At 48.0% G+C, this 20020-nt stretch overlaps 1 pseudogene across 1 annotated transcript; it reads right to left on the reverse strand.

The window, feature by feature from the left end:
- Positions 1-2844: 2844 nt before the first annotated feature.
- On the reverse strand, positions 2845-19820 carry LOC146246485 (ankyrin repeat and BTB/POZ domain-containing protein 2-like; annotated as a pseudogene). Its single transcript, XR_014732316.1, has 17 exons — positions 16808-19820; positions 13579-13728; positions 12945-13137; positions 12580-12732; positions 11982-12144; positions 11802-11891; positions 9979-10080; positions 7773-7869; positions 7560-7695; positions 7137-7468; positions 6393-6571; positions 6069-6174; positions 5040-5142; positions 4870-4960; positions 4687-4755; positions 3627-3740; positions 2845-3396 (listed from the first exon to the last, which is right to left on the reverse strand). The product of XR_014732316.1 is annotated as an ankyrin repeat and BTB/POZ domain-containing protein 2-like (transcript).
- Between the last annotated feature and the right edge of the window lie 200 nt (positions 19821-20020).

Consider the following 20020-nt stretch of genomic DNA (forward strand, 5'->3'; position numbering starts at 1 on the left):
GTGTTTGTACATGCCCAGCAATCTCATGGTTCCATGAAATGGGCGATTGGTATCAGCGAGTCTTGACTTGTATTCTTCTATACTTGATTTCCACAGAAGTGCTGATTGCACTCCAAATTTCATTGTATGCAAATACAAGGACAATGACGGCTTTTCTATCTGTCTTTTTTCTAGTGTCACAACCCAAGGAGCAGATACTGACACACAGGAAGGATAGGGCACCACGCAATTTATGCTTTTGCATACGTAGCCAATGCTACATGCTTTGATACCCAAATAAATGTCCTGGTGCACTTAACTCTGTCAGGCTATTGCATTTTGTACTTCTGTCGATCAATTTATTACTTCTTGTTAGTTAGCCTACTACATCCAATCAGCGCTAAAGTGTAGTACCTACCCTTTCCGTTCAGAGTTAATGTAATGTGTTTTTGAGTTAATGTAATGTCGTTTTCCATTTGGGGGAGCGTGTTTTTGTATTGGGGGGAGGTGAACAAGTCATGGGGGATGTACTCATATTAGGGGGTGTGTTTTGCACTTCAGGGCCACCGTATTGGAGGGTCTGTCGAAAGACTGCATATCCTTTTGATTGACAGCCATTTAGGACTCTAACAAGTCACCGAAGCTATAAGAGCTCATTCCTATTGCGGATTTCTCATGCTTTCTTTGACCGGACATTTTCGCACATTATTTTTGTTTTCACTCTGAATGTTTCTGATGTTATGCGCGGTGCCGTTGACCCACTCGGCATCTGGTAACCTGAGGCCCCCCTGATCGCGAGGCCCAGGGCTGCAGCCCCTAAAGCCCATTGCCTTAATCCGGCCCTGGGAAGGATAGGGCACCAGTGTTTCTCTACAATGTTTAAGATGTTTCCCTAGACTCTTCAAAGTTTGCCGTCAAAATAACTTTAACTGTTATTTACCTAACTTGTGGAGGGATGTTTCTTGTATATCATGTGATTTGTGAACAATATTGATAGATAGCTGAGAGGTGGCAGTCCTTTGTGCTGGGCAGTCGGGTCTGTCGCTGTGGTCTGTGGTCTGTCGTGTGTGGTATGCCGGCTGTGGCCTGTGGTTTGTGGTCTGTCATCTGTGGTTTGTGGTCTGTGGTTTCTGGTTCAAAAACACAATGTTAGCGGGATACTTGTCCTCTCTTATGACAATAGTTACAGCTAAACATATCTTTCTTGGTCTTGATTACAACAAATCTTTCCAAAGTGTTACTTTGCTTACTCCTGAGATTTGACAGTTTGATAAGCCCAATAAATATGCTGCGTGTTGGAAAGAGAGTTCAGTCAAGACACTCACATATTAGATTTGAGCATTGATTGATAACCATGACATGGAAATAGGTTTGACTTTGGCGGAGTGGATGATCTAAGGCAGTGGTTCCCAAACATTGTACAGTCCCGTACCCCTTCTGACATTCAATCTCCATCTCCCCCCCCCCCCCGGCGCACATTTACAGCTTTTAACACTTCAAACTTGTCAGGGATTTCAGGACTCGGATGGAAGTTTAGATCAAAATAATCAAACTGAGTTTTATTAGCAATACATCCAATACGACCAGGAGGTGGAAGCTCTGCATCAGACTCACTGTCAGTGGCCATGTTAGTAGCTTGGCTAGCAACAAATGTACTGCTGCTGGCACCCTGATCCAAGAACTCGTAAGAGCAAGTTCTAAATTGCTATCACCGGCAAGATAATCCTCAATTGTAGGCCTACTGGTAGAAGCCAATGGTGTCTCTTTGGACGGGGATGAACTATTTCCAACCACTTGTCCATGTTCGTGCAGCCATCGGAACAAGCTCCCGCTTTCCTACACAAGTCATCAGCAAGTGAAATTCTGATGCACCGTTGTGCATGTTTTAACTATACGTCACTACATGTAGCCATTTTTTGTAGTGTAATTATTTTGCTGCATATGGCTATACATTTTTGGCAATGCAATTTGGCGATTCAGACTATTTAAGATTTCACGTCTATTTATATCTCAGTTTGAAAATGTATTATTTTAATTTTATTTTTTACTTTGAAAACGCAAATCAAATACTCTCCCCATGTACCCCCTGAACCACTTCGCGTACCCCTGGGTGGTTCCAGTTTGGGAACCGATGATCTAAGGGAAGCGCTCCCTGCCTCCTCAATGCAATCTCATGGTTCCATGGAATGGGCAGGTTTTTAAACCCTCTCCTTGGTATCAGCGAGTCTTGACTTGTGTTCTTCTATACTTGATTTCCACAGAAGTGCTGATTGCCCTCCAAATGTTGTTGTATGCAAATACAAGGACAATGAAGGCTTTTCTATCGGTCTTTCTTCTAGTGTCACAACCCAAGGAGCAGATACTGACACACAGGAAGGATAGGGCACCAGTGTTTCTCTTTGACTTTGGCGGAGTGAATGATCTAAGGGAAGCGCTCCCTGCCTCCTCAATGCGACATACATGACATATGAGGCAGGGAGCAATAGAGATATAATCCCCCTGATGGAGAGAACACACAGACAGCATGGGGAGAAGGGGATGGCGGAGGGCGGCAGCGCCTTGAGCCAGTCGTAGCTAATCGTGACGCTTCTGGGTGCTTTGCAGCCAGTGTGTCCCAGGCATCCCGGGCTGGTCACCTTTCAGCTGCTCTGAGCTTTCCTTTTTGTCAGGAGGGGGCACATGAGCTGTATGTGATGTCCTACACGCGTGATGTTCTACACGTGATGTTCTACATGTTTGATGTCCTACACGCTTGATGTTCTACACGCTTGATGTTCTACATGTGTGATGTACGGTGGCCCTGAAATGCAAAACACAACGGCAAATAGGAAAACACAACGGCAAATAGGAAAACACAACGGCAAATCTTTTAACAGGAAGGAGCGGTGAAAAACAATAACAGCACCTGTTTGAATGTTTTTTGACAGGACAGACAGCAGCACCATCTCGATTTACTGACATTTTCGGTATACTAACACATAATATCAATTGGTTACTGGTGTGTTGCATCATGTATAGGTCTCATACTTTATTAACATTCATGTATTACATGATTAACCTATAACAATAGGCAGCCATATTGTGAAGCAGAGCTAGAAATGGCTATGCTAGCACTGTAGTGATGTTGTACACATGTGATGTTCTGCACGTGATGTTCTGCATGCGTGATGTTTTACACAAGTGATGTTGTACACAAGTGATGTTTTGCACACAGGCCATTTCCTCAGTGTGATGTCACTTCCTGCAGGTAGGGTGGAGGGAGCACAGCCTCTCCACCAGGGTATCCTCCAGGCCTGCCAGCAGGGGAGGGGGGGCCTCCAGCATCAGTCTGTGGAAGTCCTCTCTCTCCAGGAGTTCCTCCATGTTCTGCAGGAAGAAACCTTCACAGAACCTCCTGAGTTCTGTCCCCCCAAAGCCCTGCACACACACACACACACACACACGCACACACACAAGCAAGCACACACACACACACACACACACACATATACATTTTGATTACTTGAGGATCTTGAAAATACAGTCCTAGTAACAGACAACCCACCAGCTTGTATATAGCTGCAGTGCTGAGTTGACCCACCAGCTTGTATACAAATATACATATATATGCGGTGGTGAGTTAAGAGTTCTTGGCTGTGGTCCCCTACCTCAGCAGCCTCATACAGCCCAACACAGCTGTCCAGGGTCACGCCCTGGGAGAGCAGCGCCTCGCAGCACCTCAGCAGCGCCCCCAGCTGGAAGAGACAGGCCACTGGCAGCAACTGGATGGAAGGGGAGGAGGCATCATTAACACCATCTTAACCATAGACAGACTCTCACCACCAACAGTACTGCACTCTGCAGTGTGTGAATGTGTGTGTGTGTTCTAACAAGGGCTGCAACAATTATTAAGAGTTGGCAACAATTTAATTATCGATGTGTTGTGTCGCGCAACTTTTACGCTACTCAATAAGTTGCGGAGAGTATTATCCACAGCCTTTACTTTTTCAATGGAGTTTCAAAACAAGTGATAGAAAATCATTCATCTTTGAAAATAGCTTAATCCTCGCAAATCTTAACTTTTTCAAAATTGTGTCAAAAAATCTCAAATATACACCAGATTATTCTAATATTGTCTGGCATACTTCCGCACCCTTTACCTTTTGAATTAAGTTTAGAACAAAATTATAAGAAATCGTTAATCTCTGAAAAATCCATGAAATCCTCACTAATCTTTACAACCTTTTCAGAATTGTACTGAAAAATCTCACAAACACCAGGTTATTCTAATAAAGTCTGGCCTACTTCCACAACCTTTCAATTTTCAATAATGCTTTTAACAAATCTCAAATACATTTCTCATCTCTGAAAACAGCATTAAATCCACGCTAATATTAATAACTTGTGTGCCTGTTTGTGCACATTCTGAGGATTTTTTGCACTGTGAATTTGTCAGTTCTGTTTTTGAATAATGGGTTGGAAATTAATGCTTTTTTGTTTGTTTTTATCCGATTCATCGATTAATCAAAAAAATAATCGACAGATTAATGGATTATTAAAAGAACCATTAGTTGCAACCCTAGTTCTAACGTCCATGGTGAGGTGTGTGTGTGTGTTATCACCTCCATGGTGAGGTGTGTGTGTGTGTGTTATCACCTCCATGGTGAGGTGTGTGTGTGTGTGTGTGTGTTATCACGTCCATGGTGAGGTGTGTGTGTGTGTTATCACCTCCATGGAGTCTTCCTGTGTCAGAGTCAGTCCTTCTGTCCCTCCACAGTATAGAGACGACATCATTTTCTGGAACAAATCACTTCATTCAGGACATTCAAGTCGAAGAAAATGTTTAGTCTAAAATGATTCTGCCCCCTCCCTCCCCCCTACCCTCTGCTGACATCACCACATGGAGCGTACCTCGAACGTTCCATACGTGATGTCACTGACGTGGATGATCCTGTTGTCAGGGCAACCGCCAGACCCACTTGGACCCAACAGAGATCTGAAGCTGAGCAGGAACACAGAGAGATGATACTCACACTCACACTCACACTCACACTCACACTCACACTTACAGGTAGGCTCACCTGGCGGAGGCTGACAGGAGCAGGACTCTGTGTCCGTGGAAGGGCCGTCCCTCCACCAGGAAGGTCACGTCAGACATCTCCTCGCTGTTCAGGAACCCAGCGTCTGACAGCAGGGAGACAGCACTTAGTATTAATCTGTACTTGGTGGCTTGATCAATATTATTTCTTGTCATTGCGCCCATTTTTTAATTTCCTGACTATCACCCACAACAAACGTAAGCTAGTCTACAAAGCTACCATGGAGAGGTACCTAGCTGTATAGAGTACCTAGCTGTATAGAGGTACCTAGCTGTATAGAGTACCTAGCTGTATAGAGTACCTAGCTGTATAGAGTACCTAGCTGTATAGAGGTACCTAGCTGTATAGAGTACCTAGCTGTATAGAGTACCTAGCTGTATAGAGTACCTAGCTGGATGGAGGTACCTAGCTGTATAGAGTACCTAGCTGTAAAGAGGTGCCTAGCTGTATAGAGTACCTAGCTGTATAGAGTACCTAGCTGTAAAGAGGTACCTAGCTGTATAGAGTACCTAGCTGTATAGAGTACCTAGCTGTATAGAGTACCCAGCTGTATAGAGTACCTAGCTGGATGGAGGTACCTAGCTGTATAGAGTACCTAGCTGTATAGAGTACCTAGCTGTATAGAGTACCTAGCTGTAAAGAGGTACCTAGCTGTATAGAGTACCTAGCTGTATAGAGTACCTAGCTGTAAAGAGGTACCTAGCTGTATAGAGTACCTAGCTGTATAGAGTACCTAGCTGGATGGAGGTACCTAGCTGTATAGAGTACCTAGCTGTATAGAGTACCTAGCTGTATAGAGTACCTAGCTGTAAAGAGGTACCTAGCTGTATAGAGTACCTAGCTGTAAAGAGGTACCGAGCTGTATAGAGTACCTAGCTGTATAGAGTACCTAGCTGTAAAGAGGTACCGAGCTGTATAGAGTACCTAGCTGGATGGAGGTACCTAGCTGTATAGAGTACCTAGCTGTATAGAGTACCTAGCTGTATAGAGTACCTAGCTGTATAGAGGTACCTAGCTGGATGGAGAGGGAGGGGTCAAGAGGAGGAACAGCAGGAATGGGAGCAGGACTGTAGCAGTGAGAGAAGATGGAGACCAGCCTCCTGGTCACCTCAGAGTCCTGGAGAAGGAAAGTCAGTAGGAGCTCAGTGTGCTGGGTTTAACAGGAGCACTAACATGTATACACAAAACACAGAGTGACTGGAAGATAAACAAGATAAATAAAGAAGATTAGATCAAAATATGTTTTTGCGTAAATGATGTAGTAACAATTTAATATGGAGCAGTTTTAACATGTTGTGTTAATCATGGATTAGCGCTTGTTGTGTCATCAAGCACCTTGCTGGAGGCAAACATGCTGAACAGCAGGGGTAGGCCGGACGAGACCAGGGCCTCGCAGTACTCCTCCGGCCTGAGAGAGGGGAAGTCTGAGAGGAGGACGAGGACAGCGTCGTCCCTGGAGAGCTGCCAGGCACTCTGGAGAGACAGCAGCCAGGCGTGGAACTGCCACGGCACGCCTGGGGGTCAGAGGTCAGAGGTGATATTTATGTTTCTAATGGGCCATACGCTGTGGATGTTACTGTTCAACTGTTGAAATATTATTGTTGCACTGTGCCTGGTAGCTGAGATGTGGTTACTTTACACTGTGCCTGGTAGCTGAGATGTTACTTTACACTGTGTCTGGAAGCTGGGATGTTAATTTTCACTGCGTCTGGTAGCTGGGATGTTAATTTTCAATGCGTCTGGTAGCTGAGATGTTACTTTACACTGTGTCTGGTAGCTGAGATGTTACTTTACACTGTGTCTGGTAGCTGAGATGTTACTTTACACTGTGTTTGGTAGCTGAGATGTTACTTTACACTGTGTCTGGTAAATACAGACATTTCCTTGACCCAGGCCTAAATACTGTAGAACTCTGAATTTCTGATCTTTGGTCTTCTTCTACCTAGATGCACTGTTTGTATGTTGCTTTTGATGGAAAGCTCTGCTAAATGACTAAAACGTAATGTAATGTAACAACAGGTGATAAATGAGGCATTTGGACCAGATGAGAAGGTAAACGGGAGAGTAGCTTTACCATACCTAGAGCCCTCAGTTCCATGGTGATGTCCAGGTAGCCGTGCTCAGCGCTGCAGTAGGCTGCCTGCTGGAGAGCCTTCATCCTGGGCTTGGACAGTCGGGGAAGGGGGCTGGAGCTGAGGGGACTGGGGGTGGAGGATGTGGGGCTGGGGGTGGGGGTGGAGGATGTGGGGCTGGAGCGGGGAGCGCTGAGGCCAGAGAGGAGGCCAGAGGTTGGGCCTCCTGGGGGGAGGGCCCCATCCTCCACCCCCTCAGCCAGGATCTCCTCCAGGGACAGGATGTCTGAGTCTGGTCCCAGCTGCCTCTGCTGGCCCAGCAGCCTGATCAACACGTCCCTGCACAGGGAGCACACACACACACATGAATACACACACATAAATATACACAAACACATACATACATATATACACATCCTCACACACACACCTGTGTCCATGAGCAGTGGCGCAGCTGAAGCAGTTGAGGTCCTCGTCCAGCGATGACCCCGTGACCCCGGCCTCCTGCTCCCTGACCAGGGGGTCAGCCCCAAACACCAGCAGCAGGCTCACCATCTCATAGTGACCTGCACACACACACGGGGTGTGTGAGTGTGTGTGTGAGTGTTAGTGTGTGTGATAGATAGGGTGTGTGTGTGCTCACCAGCAGCGGAGGCCAGCTGTAGTGGCGTCTCAGTGGAGCAGTGCTGCCCATCTGTCATGGCAGCTCCCTCCACCTCTGCTCCCGCCTCCAGCAGCAACTACACCCAGGATCACATGACCACACCCAGGATCACATGACCACACCCAGGATCACATGACCACACCCAGGATCACATGACCACACCTAGGATCACATGACCACCCAGGATCACATGACCACACCCAGGATCACATGACCACACCCAGGATCACATGACCACACCCAGGATCACATGACCACACAGGATCACATGACCACACCCAGGATCACATGACCACACCCAGGATCACATGACCACCCAGGATCACATGACCACACCCAGGATCACATGACCACACAGGATCACATGACCACCCAGGATCACATGACCACCCAGGATCACATGACCACCCAGGATCACATGACCACACAGGACGGTCACATGACCACACAGGACGGTCACATGACCAGCCCACCAGCAAAGCCACCAACAACATAGCAGCACTGAGACTGAACATGTCATGCTACTGATACAGTGAGTCCAATATGTATTTGATCCCTTGCTGATTTTGCCGGTTTGCCCACTAATAAAGACATGATCAGTCTATAAATTTATGATAATATGTATTCAAACATGGAGAGACAGAATATCAAAAAAAATATCCAGAAAATGAACCTAAGGAATATATATTAATTGATTTGTATTTCATTGAGGGAAATAAGTATTTGATCCCTTAGTATTCATTAGGAGTTCTGGCTTTTACAGACCAGGTAGACACTCCCAATCGACTTGTTACCTGAACTGAAGCCACCTGTTCTCACTACTCACTCGTGTGAAAAACACCTGTTCACAGAATCAGACAATCAGACAGATTCCAAACTGTTCACCATGGGGAAGACCAAAGAGCTGTCTCAGGACCTCAGAGTCAGGATTGTTGATCTCCACAAAGCTGGAATGGGGTACAAAAAGATTAGCAAGGTGTTGGATTTGAAGGTAACAACCATTGGTGCAATTGTAAGAAAATTTAAAAAGCATAACATGATCATCAACAGACCTCGGTCCGGTGCTCCTAAGAAGATTCCACCTCGTGGGGTAGCAATGATTCTGAGAACGGTCAAAAATCATCCTGCAACCACTCGGCAGGAGTTGGCAAATGACCTGAAGGCAGCTGGGACCACAGTTTGCAAGGAAACAATAGGCAACACTTTGCGCAGCAATGGGTTAACATCCCGCAGTGCCCGAAAGGTACCCCTTCTCAAAAAGGCACATGTGGACGCGCGCCTTAAGTACGCCAATGATCACCTGAAAGATGAACCAAGTTATTGGGAGAAAGTTATGTGGTCGGACGAGACCAAAATTGAGCTTTTTGGCCTCAATTCTACCCGTCATGTGTGGAGGAAAAAAAATGCTGCTTATGACCCCAAGAACACTGTGCCCACCGTCAAGCATGGAGGTGGAAGCATAATGTTTTGGGGGTGTTTCTCCGCCAAGGGTACAGGGCCACTTCACCGCATCACTGGGAAGATGGATGGAGCCATGTACCGTACAATCCTGAAGGACAACCTCCTCCCCTCTGCCAGGAAGCTGAAAATTGGCCGTGGTTGGGTCTTCCAACATGATAATGACCCGAAGCACACAGCAAAGGCAACAAAGGATTGGCTCAAGAAACATCACATCAAGGTCATGGAATGGCCCAGCCAGTCACCGGACCTCAATCCGATCGAAAATCTATGGAGGGAGCTGAAGGTCAGAGTGGCCAGGCGACAGCCCACCAACCTTCATGATTTAGAGAGGATCTGCAAAGAAGAGTGGGCCAAAATTCCACCTGGTGTGTGTGCTAAACTTGTGGTTAACTACAAAAAACGTCTCACTGCTGTGCTTGCAAACAAAGGCTTTGCCACTAAGTATTGAGTGTGTTTGGCCAGAGGGATCAAATACTTATTTCCCTCAATGATATACGAATTAATTAAAATATATTCTTTAAAGTTATTTTCTGGAATTTCTTTTTGATATTTTGTCTCTCCATGTTTGAATACATATTATCATAAATTTATAGACTGATCATGTCTTTATTAGTGGGCAAACCGGCAAAATCAGCAAGGGATCAAATACATATTGGACTCACTGTAGATCTAACAGGAAGTGAGGTCTGACCTGACAGGATGTTAACAGGAAGTGAGGCCTCACCTGAGCCACAGAGAGGTGTCCGTGCAGCACAGCGAAGCTGAGGGCCGTCCAGCCCCGGGTGTCTGTGTGGACAGAGGGCCGTCTGGGAGAGCATCCTGGGACCTGACAGAGACCAGCCATACAGCAGGGATGGGAGGATGACCAGGAGCCAATGGAACCAATGTCCAATGTCCAATGGAAAGTAGCTGTCCACATCTGTGTGTGTGTGGTCTCACCTGCAGGTCCAGGTGTGTGTGTGGTCTCACCTGCAGGTCCAGGTGTGTGTGTGTGTGTGTGGTCTCACCTGCAGGTCCAGGTGTGTGTGTGGTCTCACCTGCAGGTCCAGGTGTGTGTGTGTGTGTGTGGTCTCACCTGCAGGTCCAGGTGTGTGTGTGGTCTCACCTGCAGGTCCAGGTGTGTGTGTGGTCTCACCTGCAGGTCCAGGTGTGTGTGTGTGTGGTCTCACCTGCAGGTCCAGGTGTGTGTGTGTGTGGTCTCACCTGCAGGTCCAGGTGTGTGTGTGTGTGGTCTCACCTGCAGGTCCAGGTGTGTGTGTGGTCTCACCTGCAGGTCCAGGTGTGTGTGTGTGTGGTCTCACCTGCAGGTCCAGGTGTGTGTGTGTGTGGTCTCACCTGCAGGTCCAGGTGTGTGTGTGTGTGGTCTCACCTGCAGGTCCAGGTGTGTGTGTGTGTGTGTGGTCTCACCTGCAGGTCCAGGTGTGTGTGTGTGTGGTCTCACCTGCAGGTCCAGGTGTGTGTGTGTGTGGTCTCACCTGCAGGTCCAGGTGTGTGTGTGTGTGTGTGGTCTCACCTGCAGGTCCAGGTGTGTGTGTGGTCTCACCTGCAGGTCCAGGTGTGTGTGTGTGTGTGTGGTCTCACCTGCAGGTCCAGGTGTGTGTGTGGTCTCACCTGCAGGTCCAGGTGTGTGTGTGGTCTCACCTGCAGGTCCAGGTGTGTGTGTGGTCTCACCTGCAGGTGCAGGTGTGTGTGTGTGTGTGTGGTCTCACCTGCAGGTCCAGGTGTGTGTGTGTGTGGTCTCACCTGCAGGTGCAGGTGTGTGTGTGTGTGTGTGGTCTCACCTGCAGGTCCAGGTGTGTGTGTGGTCTCACCTGCAGGTCCAGGTGTGTGTGTGTGTGTGTGGTCTCACCTGCAGGTCCAGGTGTGTGTGTGTGTGGTCTCACCTGCAGGTGCAGGTGTGTGTGTGTGTGTGTGGTCTCACCTGCAGGTCCAGGTGTGTGTGTGGTCTCACCTGCAGGTCCAGGTGTGTGTGTGTGTGGTCTCACCTGCAGGTCCAGGTGTGTGTGTGGTCTCACCTGCAGGTCCAGGTGTGTGTGTGGTCTCACCTGCAGGTCCAGGTGTGTGTGTGGTCTCACCTGCAGGTGCAGGTGTGTGTGTGTGTGTGTGGTCTCACCTGCAGGTCCAGGTGTGTGTGTGTGTGGTCTCACCTGCAGGTGCAGGTGTGTGTGTGTGTGTGTGGTCTCACCTGCAGGTCCAGGTGTGTGTGTGGTCTCACCTGCAGGTCCAGGTGTGTGTGTGTGTGTGTGGTCTCACCTGCAGGTCCAGGTGTGTGTGTGTGTGGTCTCACCTGCAGGTGCAGGTGTGTGTGTGTGTGTGTGGTCTCACCTGCAGGTCCAGGTGTGTGTGTGGTCTCACCTGCAGGTCCAGGTGTGTGTGTGTGTGGTCTCACCTGCAGGTCCAGGTGTGTGTGTGGTCTCACCTGCAGGTCCAGGTGTGTGTGTGGTCTCACCTGCAGGTCCAGGTGTGTGTGTGGTCTCACCTGCAGGTCCAGGTGTGTGTGTGTGTGGTCTCACCTGCAGGTGCAGGTCCAAGTGTGTGTGGTCTCACCTGCAGGTGCAGCTGGGCCCCAGCCTCTAGCAGGATCTGGACCAGAGCTTCGTCTCCAGACGCACAGGCAAACATCAGAGGACTCAGACCCTGGACGGCAGGACACAGCTGGGGTTGGTGGCTGGATGGACCGTGAAACTATCCTCCCCCCTCCTCCCCCTTGCTCCCACCTCCTCCTACCTGCAGGTCCAGGGTGTTGACCCCCTCCTCCCCCAGCAGCAGCAAGGCCGGGGTCACCAGGTCGGCCCTCCCACTGGCCAGCATCTTGAAACCCTGCTCTTGCTGTAGGCCGGTGCAGAGGGCCTTCACAGGCCCCGCCCAGTAGCCAGGGAGACACTCTGGCCTGGAGGAGGGAGGGAGGGAGGGAGGGAGGGAGGGAGGGAGGGAGGGGGGATGGGGAGAGGGAGGGAGGGAGGGAGGGAGGGAGGGGAGGGAGGGAGGGAGGGAGGGAGGGAGGGAGGGAGGGAGGGAGGGAGGGAGGGAGGGAGGGAGGGAGGGAGGGAGGGAGGGAGGGAGGGAGGGAGGGAGGGAGGGAGGGGAGGGAGGGGGGGGGAGGGAGGGGGAGGGAGGGAGGGAGATGAATATGGGTTGTTTCTCTGTTTTCTGTTAACTTTCTGTAAACGTAACATTACTGTGTTTTTTGTTCAAAGTGTTTTGCAAGTTTTAACCAAAGTGTTCTGGTAACTGCACATTTGTAAACTACACATTTTTTTTAACATGACCTGTTGTAAACTGGACAGCATGTTAGTTTGACCAGTTATTAAGTTGACCGTCTCACCACAGCTGTCGGGGCTTGCAGTCCAGCCCTGGGAGGAGCTGGCGAGACGTCTGCATGACATCATCACTGTCCACCAATAGGCTCCTTCGGTGCTCAGCATGCCCCACGGCAATTCGGATCCACTCCACGAGAGGGGCGAGGAAAAGGAAGTGCCTGTTGAGAGGAGAGGAACATATAAGTGAGGAACAGGAAGGTGTGGAACAGGAAGGTGTGGAACAGGAAGTGGAATAACAGGAAGTGGAGAAGGAGGTGGAGGAGCAGAGGAGGGATTGGATTTGAGACAAATGGATTACTAAAGCCAGTGGTTGTAATTGATGACAGATAAAGTGACAGAAAGTAAGCCTGAATAGCACATACACACACACCTGTCTTTGTGCAGGGTCATGGTGGGGGGGTTCTCCAGGGACTCTTCCTGGGACGACAGGAAGTAGAAGAGAGTGTGCAGGGCGTCTGAGGCCCAGGATACTGGCTGCTGATTGGCTGGCCGAGCAGTGCTAAGGGTGGGGCCAACTGTTCGGGAGCGATGCATGTGGCGCATGGCCCGAGACACCAGGTCACCTGACAGGAAGTAGTCATTTTATATTTAATACAACACAGCACATTTATACATATATACAGCAAACCAGAGCTATGTGTAAATCTTCCCCTCTTGTTCAGGGGTGACCATAACCGAGTCTGAGAATCCACACTAACACAAACCAGGTTAGAATGTTCTGGACTTTATTCAAGTGTTTTAAATGGATCCTCAGATGAGGTGAAACACACAATGAGGACACTCATAAAAAGGGTGTGAGTGTGTGTGTGTGTGTGTGTGTGTGTGTGTGTGTGTGTGTGTGTGTGTGTGTGTAGGAGAGAGCGGGGGTGGCGACAGAGGGAGGTGAATGTGAGGCCTTGTTTTCCTGGAACAACCAAGAGACTGTTACCTAGTGTCAGTGTACTCACACACACACACACACACACACACACATAGAGCCCACCCCCACACCCACCCAGACTCACTGAGCTCTGAGATGGTTCCTACACAGGTGGAAAGCAGGGCATGTTCCAGGCTGCTAAGCTCCATCTGCAGGTACACGTCCTCCCTGCTCCCCCCTGGAGCCTGGGCACCCAGCAGGTAGCAGCTCACCTGGCCTGGAGCCGACAGCTCACCTGGAGGATGGGGGTGAGGGAAGGGGTGAGAGAGGGAGAGGGAATGGATCAGAACAATTATTTAGAATCCAGGAGTGCCAATAATACATTGGAGGAGATACCCTCCTGTAGGGTTACACTCCAACCCTGCTCCTGGAGAGATACCCTCCTGTAGGGTTACACTCCAACCCTGCTCCAGGAGAGATACCCTCCTGTAGGGTTACACTCCAAACCTGCTCCTGGAGAGATACCCTCCTGTAGGGTTACACTCCAACCCTGCTCCTGGAGAGATACCCTCCTGTAGGGTTACACTCCAACCCTGCTCCTGGAGAGATACCCTCCTGTAGGGTTACACTCCATGCCTTTTCCAGCACACCTGATTCTAATAGTTTGCCAGTTGCTGTGTTGAGTCAACCTCCATGCCCAGAAAACTTTGAATCAGACACTTTTTTTCTGCATGAGGTCTGAGCTACCCAGCCACTCATATGTTAAGAACATCATCCACCCCCCCCCCCCCCATCCTATAAAGAACACAGGACCCAACTTACACACACACACACACACATGGAAACGCTACAAAAAAACACACGGTCATTGTGTCATGATGAGAGGGGTGTTTAGCTGACTCTGTCTCCTGAACAATAGAAACAGCTTTCTCTACTGAGGCCAGGTCAGGGAGTTAGGGGGAGGGAGAAGGGGGAGAGAGGGGTGGGTTGGAGAGGGGAGAGGGTTGACTGTGATTCCAAATTCAATAGGTCGTTCAACTCCTAACATTGTAATAACAAAGTATTCACAGAGGGCTGCTTTGTGTGTATGTGTGTGTGTTTGAGTATGTGCATGTTTCTGGGGGTAATTGAGGTCAGACTTCATCACCCTGGTGTTGATGCCGACATAGAACCATCCCCCTCCCCCAGCTTGTTCATAGTGAGTTCAGATTGTTATCCACACAGGCCCGTTCACACACCTACTGAACAGCCCTGTGTGTGTGTGTGTGTGTGTGTGTGCGCGTGCGCGCGTGTGTGTGTGCATAAAGAACAGGGCTCTGTTCATGTAGACCATTCATTCACAACAAGAGGCCTCAGAGAGTCTTCAGGGTGGACAAAGCACAACATCATGTTTTCTGATCCCTACCTGTGGTGTGTGTGTGTGTGTGTGTGTGTGTGTGTGCACGTGTGTACCCTCCATGTCCATGCTCCCGTAATCATCTGTGAGTCATTATGTTCACTCTCCACTCGTGTGTGTGGTGTGGTGTGTGTGGTGTGTGTGGTGTGGTGTGTGTGGTGTGTGTGGTGTGTGTGGTGTGGTGTGTGTGGTGTGTGTGGTGTGGTGTGTGTGGTGTGTGTGGTGTGGTGTGTGTGGTGTGTGTGGTGTGTGTGGTGTGTGGTGTGTGTGGTGTGTGTGGTGTGGTGTGTGTGGTGTGTGTGGTGTGGTGTGTGTGGTGTGGGTGGTGTGGTGTGTGTGGTGTGTGTGGTGTGGTGTGTGTGGTGTGGTGTGTGTGGTGTGTGTGGTGTGTGTGGTGTGGTGTGTGTGGTGTGGTGTGTGGTGTGTGTGGTGTGTGTGGTGTGGTGTGTGTGGTGTGTGTGGTGTGGTGTGTGTGGTGTGTGTGGTGTGGTGTGTGTGGTGTGTGTGGAGCTCTCTGCAGAAACTCAGGATCTGTTGGGTCAGAACATCCCCCTCATATATTATTTATTTATAATTGGTCTCCATATGCAACTGGTGTTATTGTTTTATATATTTTTATGATTATTTATTGTATTAACTTTGTACATTTCTATGTATACTTCTGTACACTTTACTGATGCAATGCCCAAATTTCCCCATTGTGGGACAAGTAAAGGATTATCTTATGTTATATGTCCATGGGTGATCAGGAATGTCTTTATTCTCTGTCATGTTGACATTGCGAGTCTCATCACTAAAGAGAGGACAAAGAAGCCTAAAAAGAATAGAGTACAGTAGAGTACAATAGAGTACAATAGATTACAATAGAGTACAATTGAGTACAATAGAGTACAATAGAGTGCAGTAGAGTACAATAGAGTACAATAGAGTGCAGTAGAGTGCAGTAGAGTACAATAGAGTACAATAGAGTACAATAGAGTACAATAGAGTGCAGTAGAGTGCAGTAGAGTGCAGTAGAGTACAATAGAGTACAATAGAGTACAATAGAGTGCAATAGAGTGCAGTAGAGTGCAGTAGAGTACAATAGAGTACAATAGAGTACAATAGAGTGCAGTAGAGTACAATAGAGTACAATAGAGTACAATAGAGTACAATAGAGTGCAGTAGAATCCAAACAAGTACACATCAATGATGCAAACTTTTGGGGGAAAATCTTCTTGTTGCCTTCTGCCTTGCTCTATGGTAGCTTTGTTTGACTAACTTACGTCTGTTGTGCATCCAGGGAAAAAAAAAAAAAAAGGTGCGCAAATACAATAAATCATATTGATCATGCCAACAAATACAGATTCAAACTAAAGTAACGAGCCTGGCTTTAAAATGTAAGTAGAAAGTACCTATATTTGTGTACAAGTACAGTAACAAAGTATTTGTACTTTGTTGCTTACCATCCCTGCTAACACACACACACACACACACCGACCAAAACACAGACAGACGACCAATATACGCACACGCACACACGCACACACGCACACCCTGGCTCCAGTCATCCCGAGGGGTGTTCAGTCACCAGTGGTCTGACACCAGCAGGATTAGGCTGTCATCACTGATGACTCATCACTGCCTTCCCGCCCAAACTGAGAGGCAGAACAGAACATATTCTGCTCCAGTTCAGACTCACGTCTTTAACAATGTACAAAAGATACAGCCCCACTGTGGTGCCTGATAAACCGTTACAACCATTCCTGCCTAACTGAGGCGAGTTAACACCAGCAACGTGTGTGATTAACAAACAGGAGTCAGAACACAGTTTTAACATGAGGGATGGTGATACAGGGATCCAACTCGACACAGGTTTAGATTTGACATGTTCTTCATTTAATTTTTCATTCTGCTAAAGGAAGACTTGTTACACTGAAACCCACCGGTATGTAGGTTAAACTCACATAGCCCCGGAACAGTAGGCATTAAAACTCACCGCTGGCGTTTTTACCGCAAATGAGGTGTTCGTAGTTCTGCAGGACCCCCCAGAGCTCCGTGTCATTGCTCACGAGCCCCTCCAGGAACTCGGCGGTCACCGTGATCTGAGTTTCCCCGCGGCCCCTCTCGTGCGCCATCACCATGCGCACCGCGCGCCCACCTCCTCTGCCAGGCTCTCTATGCACGCGGTCATGCATATTGCGGCGTACTCGTGGATACGGACGGACACACGGGTGTCCACCATCCACCGGAAAAACCGTCCTACGGAGAGAGTCAGCCCGCAGCGTTCGGATTTGCCCCGTTTACGGCGCGTGTCACCTGATCTCATGCAGTGCAGTGAGATGGCCCTCACCGTCCCCGCCACGCACCTTTCCGCGAGCCCCCAGCTCAACACCAGCCTCGCGGCACTCTGGACCTCAAAACGTGTGCATCGCTGATGCAGCTTGCTGAGTCTCTGTGTCTCACGTGAGATCCGAACAAGAGCTCTCCGCAAAAGCACAGACAGACGGTGGATAGCGTCTGCGGAGAACGCGTCGTCTTCGATGCCGTTTTTACGCATGACCTCACCCACCTCCTGATCGGTCCAGGGGTATTCTTCCAGCTCCGGTAACCGGGGGCATTTAGAGAGAATGTCCTCCGTGTCCTCCGGTCCAGCGCTGTCCGTGTCCCAACTCCCGGTCCTGCTGTTCAGAGAGCCGGCGTGGTGCCACCATGGCCCCAGCGGCGGGGAGCTAGCGTGCGCCTGGGAGTGTCGGGATCTGGACGAGGAGATGCTTAGAGACTTACCGGAGTCCGAGGCTCCGTACCCCGAGTCCAGACTGACGTCCTCCAGGATCTTCATCGGGAGACAACTCGTCTTCGGTAGGGTTTGACTGGTGGGTATCAACACGGTTTAAGCTACGCAGGTCTCTTTACGCACGTGAGACATAAGTAAAAGCAAGCCCGCGTTTCTGTTTCACCACATTGGCCAGATACACAAGACACGCACTATACAGATTCCGTGCTGCTCCTAGCAGTCTGACGGATAGCTGAGGTGGAATCGAACAGGTCTGTGTGTGGAATTGCCAGTTGTTTCTGAAGTATGACTGCGTTCTCTCACGCACGGTCTTGAAAACTATAGCCAACTTTAAAAAGGGAGGGCAGACCTTACAGAGGACCAATCATCTGTTGATGCTCCGTAACCAATCAAACACCGGTCACCGCTTATACATGCGCACAACAAACACAAAACATTAAGTTTAGAATCAATATTAAACGATGCTGTTTATAGGCTATACAGTCTGATTAGACTAGACGGATTTTATTAATACGCATGATAGCAGTCATCCATGTTTTAAGAACACTCTTCCACCTACCCAGGACATTTCAACGTCAATCAAGCAGAAAACCTGTAAAGTCCAAAGATAATGTCACCTTTATTATAAGTCTACGTTGTCTTCTTACTATTCAGATAAATACATGTTTTTTTAACGAATTCACCTATACTTTAAAAATATATTTATTACATATAAGTAGGTTCCAGGGGCAATTCTAGGGTCAGACCTTTAGGGGGGCTCAGCCCCCAATGAGAATGTGACATGAATACAGTGCCTTGCAAAATTGTTAAACCCCCTTGATAATAAATCACTAATTTAACTGGATGACAAATATTACATGTATTATTATTACTATGCAAAATATTGAATGAATGAAAAAATTGAAATCTGCGCCATGAAATTACTACCTACTTTTTCTCCTTTGGTTTTAGTGGCAGACTACCAACGTTGAAGGTGCATGGCGACATTGGATATTTAACCTGTTTATACCATGGTCTGGGTGAATACCCGATTCTGATGGGCTGCAGGGGTGTACATTATAGGGTGATAACGGACACCTACTGCGTCATTGCAGCAAAACTGTGTTTTCACAGTTCTAAATTATTCCGCTGGCTACACAGAAGCCTGTACAACATATCTGAAATAAGTAACCATAACAACAGGGACGGAGTCAAAGCCTCCATTTACTATTTGGAAAGACTTTAACAAGCTAACTTGTATTTACAACAATGAGTGACTTCAATATTTATTTTAACCTATTTGAAAAATGTTTCTTTTCTGAATGTAGTGTGTTAGTGTCACGTAACCGCTCATCTCACATCCCATTCGCTGTTCACCTCGCTAGTCAATCTAGGCCTACTTCAGACAGGCTGCAGCCACACGACAGTAGCAACAACTCTACACATGGCCGATTATTTTCTTCGTAAAAATCTTGATTTTATGACAATGACATGGCTCGATAGATGGTTAGTCTTGTTGTTAAACATACTGTCAAATTATTATATTAATAATCACTGTTTGGAGAAAATGTCAACTTTGATGCGATCATCTCACAACCATTTGCTATTCAACTTGCTCCACAGGCTGCGGCCATACTGTAGCCCCTAGTATGACCGATATTGTTCGTGAAAATCTTGATATTGATTTTGGGACAGTGACATGGCTGGTTAGCTAGCAAATCTTATTGTCAAACATACTGTACAATTATATTTACTCTTTGTCAACCGTACACAATGTTATTGCCTCTGAATCTTGCTAGCATAACGTTAGCTTTCAGGCTAATAGCTCAGCCAAGGGAAAGCCGGTGTTGGTTCTATGAGCTGAGCGGACTATAAAATATCAGAGTTGGCTAACGTTAAAAACGTTAGATTTATTTTGCAAAACGCATGAAAACATAAATTAATGTTTGTGAAAAAAAATCGTTGGCAAGTGACCATGGTATAAGCGGGATAATGCCCTTCGAGGTGCCCAATATCACCTGATAAACTCCGCTGCGCGTCGAACGGTTCACGCCTCCGCATCGTCCATTATCAGGTGATTTTGGACACCTCGTCGCGGGCATTATCCCTTACATAAAGCCCTTTGAACAAGTTATGTTTGTTATCTGTCACTAACAGACATGTTTGCAAATTCTTACGTTTGAGCACTAAAACCTATTTAAGATAATAATAACTAGGCTACTTACTAACCGAGAGTGCGGTCATGCCGGGAAATATCAAACTGAGGCTGGAACGTATAATAATATATTATTACATGGCAACGACGGTACGAGCTTTGTGATTGGCTAATGGGAGTCATGCCCATAGAGTTAGGTCATGCCAGACGCGTGCCCTCCTCAACGGTCAATACGGCTCCGTATTGCCCTCTGACGTCATGTTCAATATGAGCGACGAGTC

This window comes from Hypomesus nipponensis, chromosome 19 (genome assembly GCF_054491055.1).
Source record: "Hypomesus nipponensis isolate SF chromosome 19, ASM5449105v1, whole genome shotgun sequence".
Taxonomy (NCBI): domain Eukaryota; kingdom Metazoa; phylum Chordata; class Actinopteri; order Osmeriformes; family Osmeridae; genus Hypomesus; species Hypomesus nipponensis.